Source organism: Suricata suricatta, chromosome 2 (assembly GCF_006229205.1).
Source record: "Suricata suricatta isolate VVHF042 chromosome 2, meerkat_22Aug2017_6uvM2_HiC, whole genome shotgun sequence".
NCBI classification, from domain to species: domain Eukaryota; kingdom Metazoa; phylum Chordata; class Mammalia; order Carnivora; family Herpestidae; genus Suricata; species Suricata suricatta.
In genome coordinates, this window is record NC_043701.1 from 47,087,699 (window position 1) to 47,109,225 (window position 21,527).

Genomic DNA, 21,527 nt, shown 5'->3' on the forward strand with positions numbered 1-21,527 from the left:
GGGCCGCGCCCAACGCCCCAGGCCGGGCGGCCCCGGAGGCCCCTGCGGCTGTGTCTGCTGGCAAGCAATCCCCCGGGGCCGCGGCCGGGCATTTAAATGTGCCCCGGCTCTGAGATTTGCCTTTCAAATGGTGCTAGGCCCGAGGTGCGCCGGCTGCGCCGGTGATCGGCGGCGGCGGCCTGCGCAGCGCCCGGGGCGCAGGGGACTCGGTGACCGCGGGGGAGGGGGAGCTCTACGGGTAGGCTGCTTTCCCTTCCTGCCCGGGACCCCGGGGCCCGCCAACAAGTCCTTGAATTATCCGAAGTCCTTGCACGCATTTACATACTCCTATCCAGAGTCCCTGCAAGCGGAGAGGGGTCGGGCTCATCTGCCTCGGGCGATCCAGCCACCTGCAGAAGGTGTGGTTGGCGCCCACGAATTGTCCTGTGTGGGCTGGAAGATGAGGGGACCGCGTGATGCCCCATCGTGGTTGTCTGAACCGGAGAACCTATAAATTAACCCCAGAAAGCCATTTCCAAAGGAGTGTTGTGGATTCAGCCATGTGAATGCAACTCACGTTTCTACAAAGTTGTGAGAATAAATCACGACTGCTGTGTATTTATGCACGAATAAAATGAGGCCGAGCCTTATGCTCATTTGGTTGGTATAATGCTTTCTCTTTGCACACAGTGGTGCTTAATAAGGGCTGAATCCTAGTTTAGCATAGGAAAAGAGGGGCAGGGGCATCCGGAATGCGGAGTAGTGAATGAAAATGCCTACCGAATGTCTTTAAAGCGATAGATAATCCTGATGAGTAATTGTCCAGATTTTGAAACTTACAAAGTTTTAAAACATCCATGTAATAGTTTCCGCCATCTCCTCCGGTAGAGGTGTGAGAGAATTAGGCAAGTTTTGGTAGCCTTAAAAGCAGGAGTTTAACAAATTTGCTGATTCATAGTATGATTAAATAGTCATAACCGCAGGTACTTTAAGGATAAATCAGATTTTTCATCATGAGCAGTTTAAAATAATAGTAAAACTCCAGTAATGCAAAGTTCCAATAGTAATTTTGTCAGTTAATTTCCTTCCCTTGCTTTTAATTATAAATAGAAAACAGTGAATACAAATAAGAAATATGCATCATATAAATATATAAATAAATAATATTTGGTCACTTAGGGCTGTCATTGCATATCCCATTCACTTTAGGAGTTATTTCAGGATAAACTGTAATTAATGTAAGGTGAGTAAGAATTTTTCCCACATTGCCTGCCTACTTGGACTAGCTGGCTAAAAGAAAACATAAGCTATATTTATTAAAATGTATTGAAGGCAGTTATCCTTGAGAATTTAGCTAGAAGATGGTTTTAAATGGTTGGTGGATTCAAAAAGCTCTTTAAGTTTGCAGAAATTGTTGTGAGTATTGGGTAAACATTTTTACAGAGGGCTAAAGGTTCTGTAAATTTTCTGAAACTCAACTTTTAAGTAATGGTCATCCCTAAAGGGCTAGGCTTTTTTTCTCTTAATGGAAATACTGAAGAATTAAATTTAGGCACACTGTGTGGCAAAGCTAACCATGACTGTACTTTGGAATTAGTTTAAAACCAGCCAGCTTTATGGAAAGTAAATGCTAGAATGAACGAACACTTGAGATTTGCCTGAAGGAAGAGATGAACTTGAACCGTTGGGTGCCTCTGTTGAGGAGGGGCCCCTTGCTTTCAAAAACAGCCCTGTATGCACAAATAAGGATTGACCTCAAAAAGAATAAAAACAACCTGATTACTAGACAGTGTCACATAAATATACTTGATGAAGGGTCTTGAGTGCAGATAGAGTAGACCAAGCATTTAGCGAAAGCTCTTTGTGTGTATTCTTAAGTGGTATTTATCGTTTGTGGTTCAGGCTATAAGTTTTTGGAAGCGGATGGTTATTTTTCCTGATTGACTTACTGATTTCATGTCCTTGTTACTGAGTGGCCACATTATAAAGATGCTTGAAAGGACTATTAAAAGATATATGTTAATACTTTCATTTTTGCACAGAACCTGTTGTTAGCAATCATGAGAGTATGAGAAATATGCTCAGCTGGTAGTTCCATCTGGGGGACCTTTCTTGAATTATTACTACTTAACCACTAGTCAAAATCCTTAAGCAGTAATGAAATGCAGGTTTATGGGACTATGGTGTGTTTCTTGCTTGACATAGTTTTCAAGGCCTTCAGCATCCAAGGCCCATAGTTTTCATTTAAATTGTATTTTTAGGGGGGCGCCTGGGTGGCTCAGTCGTTTAGGCGGCCGGCTTTGGCTCAGGTCATTATCTCACGGTTTGTGGGTTCGAGCCCCGCGTAGGGCTCTGTGCTGACAGCTCAGAGCCTGGAGCCCGCTTTGGATTCTGTGCCACTCTCTCTCTCTGTCCTTCTATTGCTTGTGCTCTGTCTCTCTCAGTCTCTCAGGAATAGATAAATGTTAAAAATTTTTTTTAAAAGATAGTATTTTTTAGTTTAGATTAATTAAGTGCATTAAGTTGAGAATAGCTGTCTCTGTTCTGTTACAGATGTACACTTAGCTCTTGTTTTTAACCATTTTCCTGTACCCGTAGGAAAGAGGATGGGGGCTGTAGAGCCAAGGGAAGTGTGGTTTTCACCATCCTCTTTCTTAGCTCTCTTCCCACTGGAGGAGTGCAGCACCTGTGTTCCAGTGTTCGTCCTTGCCTTTCATCGCTGGGCCAGTGCCGCAGCACCTGCCTCTGTGAACAGCCACCTGTACCCCCAGCTGAAGCCCCCCCCCCCTCAACTTAAATTGCCTGGAGATCCCATAGGCCTGCCATTGTGAAGTGTTTCTCTGTCAGCTTGCTCTCAAGTCATTCATAGCCTAGCTCTGTTTCCTGGAGACGGGCGAAGCTGATCAAGATTTGTTTGCTTCTTGCTGTGAGTAGATACTTGAGTTTGTAGGAACACTCTTGACGTGCACATCTGAGATAGGTGAAGCCGAACTGGTAATTAGGAATTGCAGAAACACCAAGGGCATTAAATTTAGCATTGAAGGTCAGTGTCACAGACTCATGAAATGCCTGCTCTGTCCGGGCATCCCAGTGCTGAGAAATCTTTTGACTTTTGGTTTCAGAAAGGCAAGTGTTTAATCATTCTTACTAGACTTTTTTTAAAACATTGATTTATTTTGAGAGGGAAAGAGAGTGAGAGTGAGCATGCATGCAACAGGGGGTAGGGGAGTAGAAGGGACATAGAGAGAGAAGAGAGAGACAGAATCCCAACAGCGCAGAGCCTGATGTCGGACTCCATCTCTCAAATTGTGAGATTGTGACCTGAGCCGAAATCAACAGTCAGATGATTAACCAACTGAACCACCCAGATGCCCCCATTCTTACTAAATTTGATTATTTGGTACATTTGTAAAAGTACCTCCCGCATTTTGAATTTATTCATGTCATAATATTTAGCATCTATTTTGTACCAGGTACAGTTGTAGGCTCTTGGTAGTTTTTTGATGAACAAAGATCCTTTGGGGGGTTTATGTTCTAATGGTGATAGATAGTAAGCAATCAGCATAAGAATAAATTAAATAGGATGTTGGAAGGTGGTTAGTGGTATAGAAAAGAGAAGATTAGAGCAGGTTGAGATGGGTTGAGAGGAGGAAGTGTTAGAATTTTTAATTGGCTGGTCAGGACAGGCTTCACTGAGAATGAGAAGGTAATAGGTAAGCCCAGACCATGACAGAAGTGAGGAAGTTAGCCATGAGGACACATGGGGAACATCAAGATCTAGGCAGAGGGAACAGTGTAAAGGCCCCAACGCAGACCACACCTCTTTAACTGTAGCAGAATCTGACCCAATTCAGTTATTCTTGCCATGGTACTAAACTAGCGGTTCATGTAGAACTTTCCCCAGATGTTAGATTTTTCTGTAGAGGCCCCCTTAGGAGATGAAATATTGTTGACCTAGTGACTTGCTGTAGCTGTGATTTGGTGGTTCTTGACCCCGAATGTCAGCAGGTGTCTTGTGAGTTTCTACTTGCTAGTTTCCTCATTTCCAAAACTAAGGTAATAAATCCATGCTGCTTCATTTCAGGTAGTAGATTTGTAAACCATCTAATTAGTAGAGATCAAAGTCCTTAGAAAGAAAAGTAAGGTAGTTACTGTACTACCGATAGTGTAGAATTTGGCTCCAACAATAGTTTATTAAGTATTTGCATTATCTTCTTAAAGTAGCACCACTTTACAAAATAGTATACAGTATACAAAATAGATGGGTATATAATAGGGAGTAAGCCCTTCTTATCTCCACTTTCTAGGTGAGCAAACTGAGGCACAGAAAGTTTACATAACTTACCTAATTTCCATGGCTGGTTAAGTGTCAACTGGGATTTGGATTTCAGACCAGTAGCAGAGCTGGGCCCATGCCAAATTGCCAAGTGGGTGAAGAACTAGATAGTACCATTCCTACTTCCCCTCTAGACACAACTGTTCTGTGTTTTTTCCTTTAGAAAGTAGCTCTGAACTCTTGAAGAGAGGATCATCTGAGAGGTAGCATAGTGAACCTGCTTGCCTGGGTTTGAATATACACCTCTGACACTTGTCAGGCATTTGACTGTGGACAGATGGCTTAATGACACCATGCCTCAGTTTCTGCCTCTGCTTAATGAGGGCGATAACAGCACCTACCCCATGCAGTGACTGATGAGGATCAAGTGAATTAGTCTGTGTAAAGTACTCATTTACAGCACACTCATTGCTTTGCATTTTGTGTATTTACTACATAAGTGTTTGCAATCCTACCATGAAAGAGGTTAACAGAGGGTGGGTTCTGTCCGCCTACAACTATGTGAAATCATCAGGCGTTTCCTTGGAAAGGCTGAAAATGGGAAATGGGAAAACATTCAGTAATCCAGTATTGGGGTTGAAGGCTCTGGCCACTTTCTGTTCTTTGTGGCCAGAGGTACTTTAGATGCTGGCAAAGGCCTTTGCCACTGTGGACTGGAAAGTGGTGTCAAGGCCAATGTCTTCCAAGGCCAGTGGCTTCCAACATGGCCTTTCCTTGTGGCCTGTTTTTATTTGGAAAACCCCAGGACTAGAAGGAGGCACTGTGCTTTGAGCTTGTGGCTACATTCCCATGAGGACATTTCCTGTGGGGAGAAGGAATGACTGAATGACTAAATGAATGAATGAAAGGCTTGTCACTGCCTGCCCTGCTCTTTGCCTGCACCTTGTGGTTTGGCGGCATGATGCCCTGTTACTCCCTTCCATAGTTCACAGGAAGGTCCCAGATACAGAGCCAGGCAAGGATTCAAGTGCATGCGTGTGCATGAGTGTGCATACATACCACGCACTGTGTGGAGGAACCTTACATCGAAAACGTCACAGCATTCTCCACAATCGTTTTTCCATTTAGCCAGTTCTCACCTGTAAATAGTCAAATCACCCTTTATGGAATGTTGCCAGTGAACATTCTATCTCCCAAGCTTCACAAGCTTCTGATTGTTTTCTTGCTGTAGTGTCGTGTTTTCTGATGTGTGTCCCAGATGCACAGACAGAAAAACTGCCCGCAGCTGATTGACTGGGTTGACTAAAGCTTCCATATTTGGAAAATAGCTTCCTTTAGAATGTGTCTGTTTTGGATTCCTCTCCCACAGTGACAATAGTAGAGATGCAGATGATGGCCATGCTTCCCATTGGTGACCGTAAAGAAGCTTCAAGGCTAGAGCAGGCTGGTGACACTTGATTCAGGGGGCTTTCCTGGGACTGTCTGGAAGCCAAAGGCCTTGTGTTTAAGACTGTGAACTGAGAGACAGCACAGTGTTATCAGACCCCTTAAAAATCCTCCCTTTTCTCCAGCTTTTGCTGTTAGGACAAGATCCATTCCCCACATTTCTTTATATTTCTTCTCTCCTGCCCCACCCATACCCCTGCCCTCAGATTTTGACGATGCTGATAGGCCCTGAGTACTACTGAACTTGCTGGACTCCAGCTGATACATTTTGTTTCATGATGAGGTAATAGATTTGTTCCATGTTGACCTTGCTCAAGTGTTGAATAGCGTATATTGTTTATTTAGAATCTGAAAATCAGAAACTGCAAATGTCAGAAATTTGTTGGATGTTCGTTTGGGGAAAAAACAAGCCTTTCATTTAAAAATTTTTAATGTTTATTTTTGAGAGCAAGAGAGACAGAGCATGAGTGTGGGAGGGGCAGAGAGAGAGGGAGACACAGAATTCGAAGCAGGCTCCAGGCTTTGAGCTGTCAGCACAGAGCCGGATGCAAGGATCGAACTCACAGATGGAGACATCATGACCTGAGCCAATGTCAGCTGCCTAAGCAACTGAGCCATCCAGGCGCCCCAAGCCATTCATTTAATATGCTAAATCAGTTTAAAGAAAATTATATTTTCCCTTTGCACTGAGCACTGGAATGTTGCATTCATTTTTACCTATTATTCATTTTTTTTAAAAGGCCAGCTGCAAGCAGGGACCACATTAATGGATATTCTCTGAAGGATGAAGGCTTCCCAGTAGCGCTCTCTCCGCTTTGGCAGGAGTCACAGTGACTCTTCTTGGGTCACCGACTACAGACTCTCTGTCCAGTGTTGATAGTCTCCTAATGACCAGAGTGGTCCTTGCCTGATTCACCCTCTGGCCTCCTCCACAGGAAGCCCTGTTCATTGTCTGTTAGGCTGTAATAGTGACTTTCTTCTGAGATAGATCTTTTGAAGGAACAAGATCTGGACTCCATGTCATCAACATGGAACAACTCTGTTTCTTTGGTATTATATAGAGAATTGATATATAGACATACTATATAGATAAATAACCTATATAGTCTATAAAATACACGTATGTATATAATACATATCTAAATATATTTATACATGCATGTGAATATCTCCGCACCCACATATGTATGTGTGTACATGTATGTGTGTGTGCATAGATTTATATGTATGTATATAATACATATATATGTTTATATTATATATACACCTGCCTCTTTCTGTCTCTGTCAAAATCACTGTGTAGAGTGAGGACAACCACACACATTTTTGAGTATTTACTAGTACTTAAGACAGTACTTCTGGTCACCAAGGAATTGGAATTTATTTGGAGGGACTAGGTATGTAAAGACTGAGATAAATAAAGAGTACTAATAAGGACCACAGAGGACCACAATGAGGCAGACTTACTGTGAAGCTAGTGAAGGTCGAGCCCCAGGGCCCCTCACTTAGTACATGTCTTAGTACCACGTATGAATCCATTCCTAGGATCCACACAGTCCTTCCCAAGGTCCTGGAGGAGCCCTGACGGTGTGTACAGCAGTGCGATCGTGGGATCATACCTTGTAAAATTTGAAAAAGTATGATTAGCAGCCGTTGGTTAATATTTTTCTTTTCCACTCTGACGTCTGTAACATTATCTCCTTGGGTTCAGTGACCTCGGAGTTGAGACTGTTTTTGAGATATAGATAAGGGGAAGTTGAACTGGGGACACGTTTAGTTTGAGTTTAATGGTATATATTTCTATGACTCATGATCATCTCCGTGTCTAGTTAAGTTATTCCTAGCCGCCTGCATATGGGAGTCCCTTGCCAGGATCACCACTCACTGTGCTGGCTCACCTGGGCCCCCACCACAGAGGGGCAGGGCCAGAGGTAGTGGTGCTGAGTGAATGTGTGCTCTGACATTTACCAGTAGGAGTTAGTTTGAAATGTATGGAGCCAGAAGCTAGTCGGAAAATTCTTGTGTTTGTTAAATGTGTAAAATTCTAAGCAGGGAGTTCGTTTCTTGTCTAAGTGTAGTTAAGTTGGAAGTTTGTTAGGAAGATATCAATGACGCAATATAATATATATGTGTAATATTTATAGTATGCACATATATAGTTTGTATATAGTTACATATTTATATATTATAAAATTAGATATAATGCAATGTGAGCTATAAGTGTACCTTTATAAATGCACTATGTTTTTTTAGAAATCCTGTGTTTAAGTTTCTTGCTTATTTGACGCAAGTGTGTGTGTGTCGACAACAAGAAGGGATATTGACAACAAGCTGGTTAATGAGTGTCATCAACATAGAGAACATTTGAAGTCACTCAATGCACAAGAAAGCTTGAAACGCCCCAAATTCTTACGGGTCCTATAGGAAAGAAAATTAATGAAAGTGTTTACAGATTTGACAACGATCCTAAACTTTTATTTGGCATTACTAATAAAGAGCTGTGAGGCAGAAAGTAACTTTTCTGGATTATCAGTAATTAAAAATAAGTATTGATAACCCACACTTGTGGAAAGACTGATTTATAGAAAGTGATATCAATTTTCTTATAGAGAATGATATTCATATAAATCATTGTTCTATGAGAAGCCTGGAAGAAGTATATAGAGCGGTGCCTCAGGTGGTCAGTTCGCACTGGTTTCCTAGTCTGGGTTTTGTGATGTTTTGGTAATGGTAGCTTTTAAAATTTTGCATTTTGTTGTGATTTCTTAATCTAAATAAATGATAACTCTTGTAATCCTTTTGTATTTGTAACATTTTTTTCATAAAGAGAATATAAAGCTCTAGGCCTCACAAAACATGGATCTGTTTCTTTCTTTTTTCTAATGTTTGTTTATTTTCAAGAGAAAGAGAGAGTGTGAGTAGGAGAGGGGCAGAGAGAGAGGGAGACACAGAATCCGAAGCAGGCTCCCGACTCTGAGCTGTCAGCACAGAGCCCGACTCGAGGCTTGAACACATGAACCACGAGATCATGACCTGAGCCAAAGACGGAGGCTCAACCAACTGAGCCACCCAAGCACCCTGTATTTCTTGATACCAATTAGGGAGTCACTACCCTGTGCCAGATGTTGTATTAACCAATTTTCATACAATATTTATTTATTTTAATGTTTATTTATTTATTTTGAAGGGGGGAGAGAAAGAAACAGAGAGTGAGCACACAGAAGGGACAGAGAGAGAGGGAGAGAGAGAATCCTAAGCAGGCTCCACACTGTCAATGCAGAACCCTATATGGGGCTCGAACTTCTGAACCATGAGATCATGACCTGAACCAAAATCAAGAGTTGGATGCTTAACCAACTGAACCACCCAGGCGCCCCATTGTTCATACAATATTTAATTTACCCTCATGGCAAGCCTATGAAATAAACATTACCTCGTCCTAGAAGTACTTCCAATTTGGAGTTAAATATGCTACCATATTAGTTAAATACCTTATCTCATGAAATATGCACCAGACTGTTTATTTTAGGAAGATTATAAAACAGAAATATTTTCCTTCAGAACAGAAAGCCTCTCCCACTTCAGAAAATTACATCACTGTAATTGGTTCTGCCCTTTGTCCTGTAGCGCCTGCCCGCCATACTTCACGGTAACCACTTGTATACTTGCCTCCCACCAAAACACAGCCCCTTCTTGGCAGATGGGCCTTGTCATCTCCCTAGCCTCTTCCTCAAGATGTGTTTTCAGAAGGGGTGCCTGGCCCTCCTACACTGTTGGTGGGACTGTAAACTGTGCAGCCGCTCTGGAAAACAGTGTGGAGGTTCCTCAAAAAACTATCCATAGAACTCCTTTATGACCCAGCAATACCACTGCTGGGGATCTACCCAAGGGATACAGAAGTGCTGATGCATAGGAGCACAGGTACCCCAGTGTTCATAGCAGCACTGTCAACAATAGCCAAATCATGGAAAGAGCCTAAATGTCCATCACCTGATGAGTGGATCAAGAAGATGTGGTATATATATACAATGAAGTATTACATGGCAATGAGAAAGAATGAAATCTGGCCATTTGTAGGAAAGTGGATGGAGCTCGAGGGAGTCATGCTAAGCGAAGTAAGTCAGGCAGAGAAGGACAGATACCATATGCTTGCCCTCATAGGTCTAACAGGAAAACAGGAGAAACCTAATGGAGGACCAGGGGGAGGGGAAGAGGGAAAGAGAGTTGGGGAGAGAGAGGGATGCAAAACTTGAGAGACTATTGAATGCTGAAAATGAACTGAGGGTTGAAGGGGAAGGGGGAGGGGGAAAAGAGGTAGTGGTGATGGAGGAGGGCACTTATGGGGAAGAGCACTGGGTGTTGTATGGAAACCAATTTGACAATAAACTATTAAAAAAAAATAAACTTAAAAAGCAAAAAATAAAATTAAAAAAGGGGTACCTGGGTGGCTCAGTCGGTTGAGTGTCCAACTTCAGCTCAGTCATGATCTCACAGTTCGTGGGTTCAAGCCGCGAGTCAGGCTCTGTGCTGACAGCTCAGAGCTTGGAGCCTGCTTCTGATTCTATGTGTCCCTCTCTGTCTGCCCCTTTCCTGCTCATGATCTGTCTCTCTCTGTCTCTCAAAAATAAATAAATGTTTAAAAAAAAAAAGATGTGTTTTCAGAAATGAAAATGAAAATTGAGAAGAGCTTTGGACTGTGAGAAGAATAAGTTGCAAAGGTAACTTTGGGTGGTGAAAAACATCTTTGAGGCTAATCTTTGGAGGTGTTCATGTATGAGGAATAATATATTTATGCGTTTATAGGTATATATTTATGACAGACACACAAATACCAGTTAGTCCAAGGCAGTTTATATTAAGGGAATTTGAAGAAGACTTTCTTTTTTTAAGAGGATGTGAAAAAGAAATCCATGTCTTTATTTTCATACTTGGGAATTGAACTTGGCTAGGCCTGTTCCATGTTGAGAATATTATGAAGCGTAGGTGAATTATTTCTTGCCTTACCTACAATATTTGGCTGCCTAGAACATTCTAGGACTTAAAAAATGCGAGGACAAAAGTGTATCTTGCTTCCTCTCACCTTTTTGCTAGGGCAGTTTGGTATAAAGGAGGCAGGGGGCTGGGGTGGGGAGTAGCTTGGACTGTGAAGCTGGACCGAACTGGATTTTGAATTTTGATTCCAACTACATTTTAGCTTTTCAACCTGGGACAATTCTGACAGTCTTCTGATTTGTATAAAATAGTAACAATATCTACTGTTTATTAAGCCCCTACTGGCGAGGCACAGGCTAATTGCTTTTAATGTATTGCTCAAGAATGCCACCTTAGTCCCATTTGAGACTAGACATAGACCAAGACATAGAGCAGATAACATAGCACGAAGTGCATGGCCAGTAAAACGCTCAGGGGAGTGTGGAGTCGGCTTAGCTCCCAGGTGGCCTCCTATTCCTGAGTATCTGCTCTGTGCAGCCTAAGTTCTGCCCTTGTACAAGGTATTTACATTCTAGGGGCGCCTGGGTGGCTCAGTCCGTTAAGCATCCAACTCTTAATTTCGGCTCAGGCCGTGATGTCAACGGTTTGTGGAATCGAGCCCTGTGTCGGGCTCTGTGCTGACAGTGCGGGGCCTACATGGGATTCTGTCTCTCTCCTTCTCTCTCTCTGCGCCTCCCTCACTTGCACCCTTGCTCTCTTTCAAAAATAAATACACAAACTTAAAAGATACTTACATTTTAATAGAAGACCCTTGTATACCTGAGTGTACAGAAGAAAGATTGGATTTCAAAAGAGAGCAATTTGGACGGTTGGGGAGATACTTGGATGCCTGCCTTCTGGTAGAAATAGAAATGTTTCCAGACTACTGAAGTTTACAGTGGTTGGAAGCATCCATGAGCATCCCATCATCACAGTCGCAACAATGGAAATAATAATTCCGCAGTTTTAAAGTGGTTGCAATTACTCTATTGTCTAAAGGTGCTAACTAGTTTCCCCTCCCTAACGGATCCTTATTTATCTGGGGCAGGGGACTCCTGACAAACATAATAACACCATACACACAATCTTCTCTTTTAGTTTAGATTTCCAAAATAAAGCATTGGCATTATGTTCATGGGTATTAATTTAAAAATTTGTTTGGCCTAATTATAATCCCATCGGGACCCAGTTGTCAGCATTGTGAATTAAGAGCCAAAGCCCTAGTTGCCCTGCGTATGTTTAGAGTCCTTTCTGCTGGACACTTTCCTGATGTCCTTTCCCGAGAGAGCACTTTTAGGTCATATTACTCCATCACCAGGCCTTAAACAGCTGGTGGAGAAGCACATCTGGGCTTACAATGGATGCACCAGTTTTTCTTACCTAAATCATCCCGAGAAAGTCTCTCGAATGCTAATTTAGCCGATTGTCAGTACATGGCGTCATTATCTAAGTAATGGCAAAAGCAGGGAAATCCCTAAAGACGTATCTGCACAGCTTACCGTTAAGTAAACTGAACACCACGGTAATAAGCATAAATAAGCATAAATTATGCACATGCTTCTTCAGGTATCAAACACCAAATGAAGGAAATGGGGTTTTGAATTTTCTTTATAAGCTAAGTACATATTACAGAAATTCTAGATTAACTTTTCTAGGCCTCTCCTTTCCTCTGCTAATCTTCATTGGGATAGTGGACAGGCTGGTGGACTGTGGACTAATCTACCTCTTCAGATATCACATGGGCATTTCATAGGCCCCAAGCAATCTATAGACAGTTTCAATTTTAGCTCTTTACTGAGTAGGTCTTTTGATGGGATATTTCTGACACTAGACATCTGGAGTTTGGCAGTAGATCATTGGTTGACAGCGGATGCTTTAATATGTCTCAATATGCCTGAGTTGGAAACTCCCTTTTGTACGTTGGCCTCCCTTCAGCACTTTCAGGGGCCCACACCAAGATATTAAAATAGGAGAACATCAGACAAGAAATTTGGTTAAGAGATATTAAGTTATATGTACATTTCACACTAGATGTTAGAAGAAAGAGATACTATTTTGTCAAAACCCAGAAAGGTAAGGGCCTTTTTAGGGTTTCGTAAACTATGTTGTAATGAGAGTTATTCTTATCTTTGGCTGATGGCAATCAGTCATATTAGTTTAGGAGTCCTTGTATGACAACATGAGTTGTCCTCACAATCACGTGAGTGAAGCTGGACAAAATAAGGAGACCTGACCTCACCTTCAGAGCTTATGATGTGATTGACCTGGGGTGCGCTGGGTATGAGCACCTTCAAAGTGGATTCTAATTTGTTGTCAAAATTGGGAACCCATTGGTTCACATGGATGGAATAACTAGCATTGCAAAGATTGTGGATTTTTAAAAAAGGAATAACACTTTTAAAGGGGTGTGACCTTTTTGGGTTTCCATTCTGTAGCTGTGGTTTTGAGTTTGACTGGAGGCAAGTGTTTAATATAGAGCATTTTTTAAAAAAAAAATTTATGTTTATTTATTTTGGACAGAGAGACAACATGAGCAGGGGAGGGTCAGAGAGAGGGATACACAAAATCCGAAGCAGGCTCCAGGCTCTGAGCTGTCAGCCCAGAGCCCGACGCGGGGCTCAAACTCATGAACATGAGATCATGACCTGAGCCGAAGTGGGATGCTTAACCAACTGAGCCACCCAGGTGCCCTAAACAATTTTGAAGATGGGATACTCTCTCAGGTGTGTAGTTAGAGCAGAAATGCCTAAACTGGAAAACCTGTGTCCTAAACTTCTCAAACTTCATACCCTCGGGACACTGTGTATGTGTAAAGTGACCAAGTTCAACCTAATTGGGAGTGGTGGGGACTCTGGCAAAGTAGAGAGAGCCCTTGCTTTTCTTCCAAAGACGGGTGCTACTTACTTGTGGCTCCGAGCTCTCATGTTGGAGTGCAGGCCATTGTCAGCAGATCCTTGTCCTTATTAGAAGCTAAGAACGAAAACTTTTTATGTGACATAGATCTTATTATACTGGTTTGCAACCAGTACAGATGGCTTTAAAACATTATGCAAGAAAACTGTTCCGTCCCTGCTAATCACCACATTTAATAAGATATAGACGATAGGCCATGTGTTTTAATAGAATACATATAAATGCTGAGACGCACAGTAGACCTTGAAGGCCATTGTTTCCAGCAGAGAAGCTCCGTGGACTACCGAAGGTGTAATGGGGAGAATAGTAGCTTATAATTTTGTTTTGTTTATTAATTTCCATTTCTTTTCAGGAATTGGTTAGCTGTTTTTTTAAAATGAAAACTTTGGATTTCAAGTTTTCTTTGAAATCAGATTCTAAAAAAATGAGCCTTAATCCTGAAAGCATATTCGAATCATTGTTAGGGTGCATTTTCTTCCCGTGGGGGAAAAGAGAGCCAGATCACTCAAATACTCTATTCTGGGTGTTTTCCTCACGGCAAAAGGATGATTTCAAGCTGACGAATTGAGCACCGTGTCACGGAAAAGCCAGAAGGAAACTTAGAGGTGATCTAGTCCTTCTAGCTCTTTCCATAGATGAAGAAGCCAAGGAGGTTAAAGTCATGCGAGAGGGAGTGTTTGGTCAGGAGGAGCAGAGACAATAACAGTAGAACAGTGCTCCACCCGGGGATTGCTGGGGGCAACTTACCTCACTTGGAATCCTGACTTTTTTCTTTCAGTCAAGTATGTAACCTCTCTGTGCCTCATTTTTTTTTTTTCAACTCTAAAATGGGGCACCTGGGTGGTCCAGTCGGTTAAGTGCCCAACTCTTGATTTTGGCCCAACTCTTGATCATGGTCTTAAGGTTCATGAGTTCGAGCCCCGTGCCCAGCTCTGCGCTAACAGCATGAAGAACCTGCTTGGGATTCTTTCTCTCCCTTTCTCTCTGCCCCTCCCATGTGCTCGCTCACTCTCTCTCCCAAAACGTAAAAACGTAACAGTGAAATGGGATAATCGTACATATCTCAAGGTTTTGTGAGATACTACATTTATTTGGTGTGTTAGCTGTTGGAACTCTGGTGAATTCCGAAGAGAAGAAAGCTCCCTAGGTAGTTCCTTTCCTTACCTTCTGGAGGAAGCTGAGCTGAATGCTTTACTGCAGAGTGGGCAGCGGTACTGCCCTGAACCCTGCTGGCTGTTGTGACCTTGGCCAAGGTTACTTCTCTTGACCTCAGCTTCTATCAGATGAAGATAGTATTATCTCAGAGTGCAGCTATGAGGATTAAACTAAGGCATGCATATGAAGGACCTGGCAGCTAAGGAAGCATCCCGTAAATATTAACACTGATACTATGGGACCATCTTCTCGCATCCATGATGCTGCTGCCACATTCCTCAGATTCTTCTATCCTCTCTTTGTTTCCATAACATGATGGAAGAAGAATCAAAATAACGTTACACATTTCTGGTTTTTGTTAAGCATTTTTGCTTTGAGAAATTTGATGAAATTTGATTTCTCCGGTCGTGTTTTGGTTGGTATTTGTAGACGCCATACTGAGTGGTTGTAGGAATCCACGAGCTGTTAAAACATTCCACATGCAAATTCTTGCTGTTTCAAAATATACCAGCCTTCATTTAGTATTGTTTATCCAGATTTCGGTTTTTGAGATGTTAGATCATGTGATTAGAAAAACACTTCCACATTTGATAAATATAATTTTCCATTTGGGAGAAAAAGCATTTTGAGAGGCCAGAGAGGTTTATTAAGCTATATAAACAAAAAACATAATTTTTTCATTGTGTGCCAAGTAAGCAAAAAAAATAGGAGATGATTTTGTTTGTATTGTGTGTAAAGGTTTATTGTGAATCATTCGGAAGGATTTGTAGAGCTTTTAAGGAAGCAGTCCAAGACCATGACTATAGGAGTCTAACCAAATGCCGCGCTCTCCTGGTTAAGCGGCTGTGTATCCCCTCAACAGTCGTTGAAATGCTGCATGCTCATGCTTCTCGGGAGCTCTGAGACAGGCCTTGTTTTAGAAGGTCGAGTGGCAATAGTTGGGTTGTGTACTGATTGCAGAGAATATATAACTTCTTTGTTTCTACGTGGTATTTGACAATGATTGAAACATTTTTCAGTCTTACAGAATACACTGTCCATGGTTTTCCCCCTTCAAGAGTGTCCTGGGATCTGATGCCGCTGAACAGCTGGTCCAGGCTTATGTGACTTCTCGGTAGTTGAGTAAGAAAATGGTTTGGGGATGTCTGGGCGGCTCAGTCGGTTATACATGTGACTCTTGATTTCAGATTGGGTTGTGATCTTGCGGTTTGTGAGTGAGAGCCCCACATTGGGCTTTGTGCTGACAGTGTGGAGCCTGCTTAGGATTCTCTGTCTCTCCCTCTATGCATCATCCTCTCTCTCTCTCTCTCTCTCTTTCTCTCTCAAAAATAAGCTTTATAAAAAGAAAGAAAGAAAGAAAATGGTTTCCAGGAGTGCCTGAGTGGCTCAGTTGGTTAAGCATCCGACTCTTGCTTTCAGCTCAGGTCATGATCTCACAGTTCGCGAGATTGAGCCCTGTGTTGGGCTCTGTACTGACAGCGTGGAGCCTGCTTCGGATGCTCTTTCTCTCCTCTCTCTGCTCTTTTCCCTTCCTGTACACCTGTGCACGGTCTCTCTCAAAATAAAGAAATAAACCTTAAAAAATAAATAAAATGGTTTCCAATTTTATTACTGAGGGTCCTTTTAGTTATTTTCCTTCTACATCCCCATGGGTTTTATGTATTAAAAGATTTTTGTCTAGCAGTCTGATATAATAAGTAATTAAATGTTTTCTATTTTTCTTTAATGCAGCAACTTCTGACACTCCCAGTTTGTGTATTTAGTAAATACTTATTGCATGTGAACTATGCAGGCACTCTCTAGTAGTGAACTACACGCAGCCCATGCTCATGAGAGAAGCAAGAAAAAATTCAAATACATAAGATAACTTCAAAGTCATAATGCTGTGAAGAGAAAATAGGGGAGTCGAAGACAGAGGTTGAGTCCGTTCTGAGATAAGGTAGTCCCGGCTGGGCTCTGAGAGGGAGGCATCTCCAGAGAGCCCTGAATGAAGTAGGGGCATGAAGGAGCCATTTGGGTCTGTAGGGGAAGAGTGGTTCAGGCAGAAGGACCAGCAAGGACAAAGGACCAGAGCAGGAGGGTCTGTATGTTTGAGGAGCAGCAAGGAGGCTGATGTGATGAGTGGAGATGGAGAAACGAAGACCGTGGTGGGAAGTAGGATGGGAGCCATCGGCAGGGCCTCTCCTGTAGACCTGTGTATCAGCCAGTGTCCCCAAATGGAGTTAAAATAATTCCAGCCAGGGGCGCCTGGCTGACTCAATCTGTGGAGTATGTGACTCTTGATCTTGGGGTCATAAGTTTGAGCCCACATTGGGGGGGTAAATTGTACTTAAAATTTTTAAATTTTAAACTAATCCCAGCCCCAAATGATGTTGTGGAATGTTGTGCAGCTTTATTATGGTTATAGTTTCCTTTCTGCTCTGCTTTCTGTAACATTCAAATCACTCCAAGGCCCCATTTTGTTTGCAAAGCCCTATAGAGATCTGGGAAACTGGCGTCTAGATCTCTTCAAGTCTCATTTGCTTTTTTCTCAATCTGAAAAGTTTCATTCCATATTTCAAAACTCATATTGAAATAAACATTTTGGACTAATTCATTTGACTAATGCAATTCATGTAGTGTTTGCTATTTTATTTTGAAGTGGGAGTGAAAACAAGTATTATCAGTAATCACGATGCATGAAAAAGTAACGCTTGGTACAGTTCCTAAACTGTGGGGACCTATAGATTTCTTTAAAACGTGTTTTTCCAGATCTTTGTGAAACCTTGCATAGATTTTAGGGAGAGAAGTCTTGGCAGAATTGGGGGGTGGGGTGGGGAGGCTGTGGGGAGAAGAGACAAGACAATGGTCTTTTTTTTTTTTTTTTGACAATGGTCTTGACAATAGTAACTTAAAACATTGACAGAAAGAACGGAAGAATTGCTGAGGGAGATTAGAGAGACCATGAGCCTGAAGATATTATTTTACCATCAGTACTCTTTTCACTCTGAAATTTTAGTATTTTATGTATCTCTTCCGTGAAAGATAGATCCTGGTTTCCTACGTCTGTGTCATATGGGGAGATGTTAGCATAAACATTTCACTGTCCAAACGAGCTCTTGTTTTTATTGAGGGTCTATGAACCCGTCCTCTACATTCTTTTTTTTTCTTTTTAGTTGTCAGAATGATCCTTTATTAAAATGTTGTCCTTTGTAGTTCTTAACTAGCTGGGCATTCCACTGCACCACTGTTGATGTCACCTATGATGTCATGAGGGTGGTGGCCATCAACACTGCAGCCCACAGACTGGGCGGTCCCCAGAATCTCTTTAATGGTCCCAGAGAGTTCTCTGGCTAATGATTGGTGCTGCATCTGTCGGGCACTGTTGACAATCTCATGAAAAGTGGTATTTCCACTGTGCTTAATGTTTTTCTGCTTCTTTCTGTCTCTCCGCGGTTCTTTGAGGGCTTTGGTAATCAGGGCAGAGGCAGAAGGTTCCACTTTAAGTTGGGCCCGTCTGTTCTGCATGGTCATTTTCACTGTAATCCTCAGACCCTTCCAATCACTGGTTGCCTTGATGATGTCATCACCAACCTTTTGTGGAGACAGACCCAGGGCAGACATGGCACCGACTTCGCCGCTGGTGCCCCTTAGGTATAGGACTTTGATCTTGTTGGGGTCTGCTCTCTTTGGAGTCGAACTTAGGCGGCATGGTGGAGGCGTTGGTGTCAGATGAACCCAGATTCGGGACGACTGAAGACTGTTGCACCGTCGCCTCCTCTGAGCCGAACGCCAAAAGGCCCGTCCTCTACATTCTAACCTGCCAGGATCTTTGTGTAAGTAATTGAGAAATGGCGTGTTTTGGGTGACAGGATGCCTGTGCAGTCCAAGAGAAAAAGAGCATGCATTACCCAGAAATCCACAGATGTGTACCTGGGATTTAGCCTTTCCAGTTGATAGAAAGTGATGCCGCCATTGGTCAGCTGCTGCCACAATAATGCAGCATAACAAACGACCCTGAAACTCAGTGGCTCTCACAGTAAGCAATTATTCCCATGCTGTCTGGTCTGCAAAGTGATTCAGCTGAGTGGTTCTGCTTCAGGCTGCCGGTCCGCTGATCCGCTCCAGGTTGGGCCCAAGTTAGCTGACATGTGTTCATCATTGCAGAGACCTGGCTGAAGGGGGAGCAGCTGCTATGGGCATGTTTTCCTCATGGTGGCACATGTGCCACACCAAACCATGGGGGCTTATTTAGAGGCCTCCATCAAGAGAACCAGAAGGGATTAGGCTGAGTGGAATAAGTCAGTCAGAGAAAGACAGATATCTTATGTTTTCACTCGTATGTGGGTCTTGAGAAACTTAACAGAAAACCATGGGAGGCAAACAGAGAGGGAGGCAAACCAGAGGGGCTCTTAAATATAGAGAACAAACTGAGGGCTGATGGGGGTGTGGGAGAGGGGGGAAAATGGGTGATGGGCACTGACGAGGGCACGTGTTGGGATGAGCATGTGTGTAAATGACAACCCCCAGGAGTCTACGCCCAAAACCAAGAGCACACTTTATATACTGTATGTTAGCCAGTTGGACAATCAGTTATATTAAAAAATAATAAAATAAAATTATGCCATCAGAAAAATAAGTAAGTAAATAAAGACCTCTATCATGTTATGCCCATAACATTCCTTTAGCCAATTCAAGTCATGTGGCCATGCACAGACTTGATAGAGCAAGGAAGGGGTAGAAATGTGAGTAATCAGTAATCCATTACCACAGATGTCGTTTATTAGAAATAGAAAAAAATCCGTGGGTGCCTGGGTGGCTCAGTCAGTTAAGTGTCCAACTCTTGTTTTCAGCTCAGGTCATGATCTCAGGGTTCCCGAGATAGAGCCCTGCATCGGGCTCCAGGCTGATAGTGCAGAGCCTGCTTGGGATTCTCTCTCTCTGCCCCTCCCCCATTTGCATGCATGTTCTCTCTCAAAATCAATAAATAAACATTTAAAAATGCAAAAAGATAAAAGAAATAGAAAAAATCCAAAAGGATTTGAAATTTCACACAGAGATAGAAATTTCCCCTGAAGTGATTTTAATGCTGTACAAACATGAGATTGCTGTCCCTGCACCTTCCCAGAAAATGTGAGAGCCATACACTGGGACAAATCAAGCATTGGAGCACCTGAGTGGCCCAGTCATTTAAGCCTCAGACTTTGGCTCTGGTCATGATCTCACAGTTCATGGGGATCAAGCCATGCGTCGGTCCCCCTGCTGTCAGTGCAGAGCCTGCTTTGGATCCTTTGTCTCTCTCTGCCCCTCCCCAACTTGCATGCACATGTGCATATGTGTGCGCTCTCTCAAAAAAAAATTTTAAAAAAAGGAATGGATAAGCATTTTACACAGGGAAATTAAGTCTTAAAATAAAAATAGGGGTACCTTGCTGGCTCAGTTGATAGAGCTTGTGACTCTAAATGATTTCTCCTGAGGCACAAAAAAACAGAGGAATCTCCTTCTCTGGTTAGGGGGGAACCTTTTCCATTCTGTGATTATGTAAGAATCCAAAGACTTTGGTTTGGGTGGCCCCATGGGCCCGTCTAACAAGTTCCTGAGCTGTTTGGCAAGGCTGGGAAGGTTGGGGACCCTACCTATGAGGCCCTTTCCCAGCACTGGGAGCTTCAGAGAAGCTTTGAGACTCCCTCATGGCTGGATCTTGGGACCTTCCTCTTGCCCCAGTTCTGAGCCAGTGTCCCAGGGGACAGAAAACGGCTGACCTGCCGGTTGGAAACCTCCTTTCCCTCCACCGTACGTCACACCTCCTGGTGACTGAGGGAGTGGTGACACCCCCAGGTCCTGGTTGGGCTGCTCTGTGACTTTGAGAAACTTATTAAAGGAGAATTTTCTCATTTGCAAAATGAGAAATGTGGTGTCTGTGATATAAGGCTGTTATGAGTGGCAAGTCGGAGCACAGTATCTGGTGTGTGTTAAACATTTAATAAATAACGCGCTGAGACTGTAATGCTTTCTTCTTATCCACCCCGTGTAACAGCTACTACAGATAGCATTTTGTTATTGTTATTTCAGCATTTCTGTTTCTCCTCACTAGATGGTGAGCCTCTAAAAGGCATGATTCATGGCTCTGTGTTTCGTCTCTGCGTCCCCATTCTGCAATAGCCCTGAGTTTATGATGTAGGAGTGGAAACTGATACCCACTGAATTGTATCCAGACAAGTATCCTCTACTGTGAAGCCTTCAGCTCCAAGGACCAGATTAGATTGTTCCTAAAAACAGAATTAGTCATCCTTTTTTTGTTCACTTTCACATTTTGCCTGGAAATGCTTTTGAAGCCATAGGAATTTAAAGGTTTTGAGTTCATTTCATGCTTCCCCTTTAATCAGACACTTCTATAGACACTTTCTATATATACACTTAATGAAGCTGAGCGTCTTTGTTACCTCCGAGGAGCTGAAAACAGTATGCAGGCCAATCTTCCTGGTGTGTCTACCAGACGTAAAGGGCATTTAAAAACTATTTTGTTCTAATATTCTAATGCCTGTCCTGACTCCTGAGTTGGCTCTCAGATTGTGGCTGTGATTTTATCATCAGCTTGTTCAAAAGTATTACAAAATTTTCTGATCTAAGTCATTTCTCCCAAGGAGTGGTCCTGCTAGGATTAAAGACTCAGCTATTATGACAAACAGGCCCAACATAACCTACATCACATGGGTCAAAGGTCCAAGAAGTTTGTTTCTCTTTCACATAAGGATCTAGGGTGGACAGGCCACTCTGCTCCATGGAGTCATTCAGGGCTTCTGATTCA

General features: G+C 42.6%; 1 protein-coding gene and 1 pseudogene across 1 annotated transcript in view; one reads left to right on the forward strand and one right to left on the reverse strand.

Annotated features, from left to right (window-relative positions):
• The window catches only part of JAZF1 (JAZF zinc finger 1), a 331,623-nt gene that overhangs the window by 415 nt on the left and 309,681 nt on the right, over positions 1-21,527 (forward strand). The gene's annotated exons all lie outside the window — the stretch shown is intronic.
• On the reverse strand, positions 17,939-20,411 carry LOC115303961 (annotated as a pseudogene).